The sequence below is a fragment of the Chrysochloris asiatica genome, unplaced genomic scaffold (genome assembly GCF_000296735.1).
Source record: "Chrysochloris asiatica unplaced genomic scaffold, ChrAsi1.0 scaffold00268, whole genome shotgun sequence".
NCBI classification, from domain to species: domain Eukaryota; kingdom Metazoa; phylum Chordata; class Mammalia; order Afrosoricida; family Chrysochloridae; genus Chrysochloris; species Chrysochloris asiatica.
Genome location: NW_006408786.1, coordinates 2,905,643 through 2,908,173, shown reverse-complemented (window position 1 = coordinate 2,908,173; position 2,531 = coordinate 2,905,643).

Below are 2,531 nucleotides of genomic sequence, written 5' to 3'. Positions count from 1 at the left end.
TTGATAAGCTGAAAGGTACAATACACTTTATGAGACTAATAAAAGAAGAATTATATAAATGGAGAGAGAGTCTATATTCATGAATTGGAAGAATCTATAATATTGTAAAGATAGCAATCCATCCTAAATTGAGCTATACACTTAAACAAAGCCAAATAAAATCCAAGCCTGCTATTTTTGGTGGTGGTGGTGGTGGTAATGCCATCAAGTCAGTTCCAACTCGTAGGGAACCTGTATATTGTTTCCAATGCCCTCATCTTTCTTCCAGGAAATATGTTTCACAGTTCAGTCCTTATTGTACAGAACCATAGATAGTGAAAAATTGATAGATGACAATGGTGTTTAACTATTGTAGTCTTCTTCCTCAAGAAAGTAAATAAATAAATAAAACTAATCTAATCATGACAAAACATCAAGCAAATGTCAATTGAGAGACATTTTATAAAATACTTGACCAGTACTCCTCAACATGGGAGTGTTGTGAAAATGTAGGATAACCATAGGACTTTGATCCACAAGGTGGGCAATTTGAGCCCACCAGCCACTCCTTGGGAAAAATATGAAGATTTCTGCTCTTGCAAAGACTTAAAGCTTCCAAAATACTATACAGAGTCACTTTGAATCAGAGCAGACTCGAAGGTACTTAACAGCAAGTCCTCAACACTATCATATTCGTGGAGGAAAAAAAAAAGAAAACAGAGAGCCTGTCTTAGCCAGAGGATCCGAAGGAGATATGACAAATAAATGTAATGTGGAATTCAGATGTAAGATTATAATAATAGGGGACTTAGTATGGGCATTCATGGGAACTGTCAGTATTGTATTTGCAACTTTTCTGTAACTATAAATATGTATAAAAATAGAAATGCATTAAAATTTTTAAATATCAATCAAATGCAAACACCTTGGAAATAGCAAACTGTAACTTAACCCAGACTCCACTACCAGCCTTGCCTAAGCAAAACCACTGCTGTAAGGCTCAAATATTTCTTCCTTAAAATCAGCATTGTGATATCAATTTCATAAAGGAATTAAATAAAGCAGTGAGATTTAAATGTCAAATATGCCTCATATCTTACATGGATTTTTGGATACACTATGATTCAACCCCTCACAGACTCATTCTCCACTTCTACTATGCTATTTTCATCCCTCATCTTTCTATGGTTTTGACAACAGCATTAGTCTCTTCCTCACAATAAAAAGGGCAATCTCTCCACAGGGCAAGCCTGACGGTAGATATCCTCTGTTATAAACTCTGCACTGACTCCAATAATTTCAGAATTCAATGTCAATTCTACTATGATATTTTCATCCCTCATCTTTCTATGGTTTTGACAACAGTATTAATCTGTTCCTGACAATGAAAAGGGCAATCTCTCCACAGGACAAACCTGATGGTAGATATCCTCTGTCATAAACTCTGTACTGACTCCAATAATTTCGGAATTCAATGTCAATTCTGCAGCCAAATATAAGGCCATATTATAACCGGGCCATGAGCATGTTTCACTTTGTATACCCTGTCTTCATTGTTATTCAAATATTAACAACTGTGTGTAATTTCCTAAGCACGCCGTATAGTTTGATTAGTCCTAACATTTACTTTCCTGCTGCCTCCTCCTTCAAAGCTTAGTATAATCATAAGCATCTCTGTGACATCTTCACTTAGTTCCCAGGAAGAAAGCAACTGTATGACGCACTTCACTACAATTGTAGTGCCATCACAGGATGCAGTCATTTGTTTATTTGTCTACTGCCCTGTGTAGACTGTAAGATCTTTGAAAAAAATTGACAATATCTACTTGTAGCTTATTCAGCACTAAATTATATTCATTTCCTAAATAATTTAGTGCTGAATAAATATTCCATGAATTACTAAATAAGCAAGTAGTTGAGTAAGATTAAACAGATACTTCCAACAAAGGAGATGTAGTGAAACAAGGAGAAATACTGTTGACAGAGGTTGGCCTAATAAGAGTAAATCAGAGAAGTCATATTCAAGAAAGAAAACATTTTAGTATATCAAGAATCTCTCTCCAGAATCAAGGAAGTTAACTAAGTAGGACATTCTATAATTAAATTTGTCTTTATAGGATAGTTCCAAAGTTGTCACCAATAGGAGGGCCCTCATTCATACCCCATTTCCCCGCACCTGTGATAATGCTGCAGCTCATCCAAATATTATCAGGGAAGAATCTGAGTTCACCAATGCTGTTTCTTTCTTATATTACCGCTGAAATAGGAAGCTGTGCCACCAGGAAGGACAGGAAGATGGAGCCACTCATGAGGCTTATGAAAGATATAATTCTGCTTTCTCATCACCTGAAATCAGTAAAATAGATTTGAGCCAGTGTACGGGAAATATTTACACATCTACATATTTAGTGGATGAATTCCCATGTGCCTCATTAGTAGGATATTCTTTGGTCTTACACTCCCTTGAAAATGTATTTCTCTGGAGGTACAAGAGGAGCAAAATACAAACTTGTGCCAGTTTTGAACTTGGGAGACAGATTGAAGCTCCATGT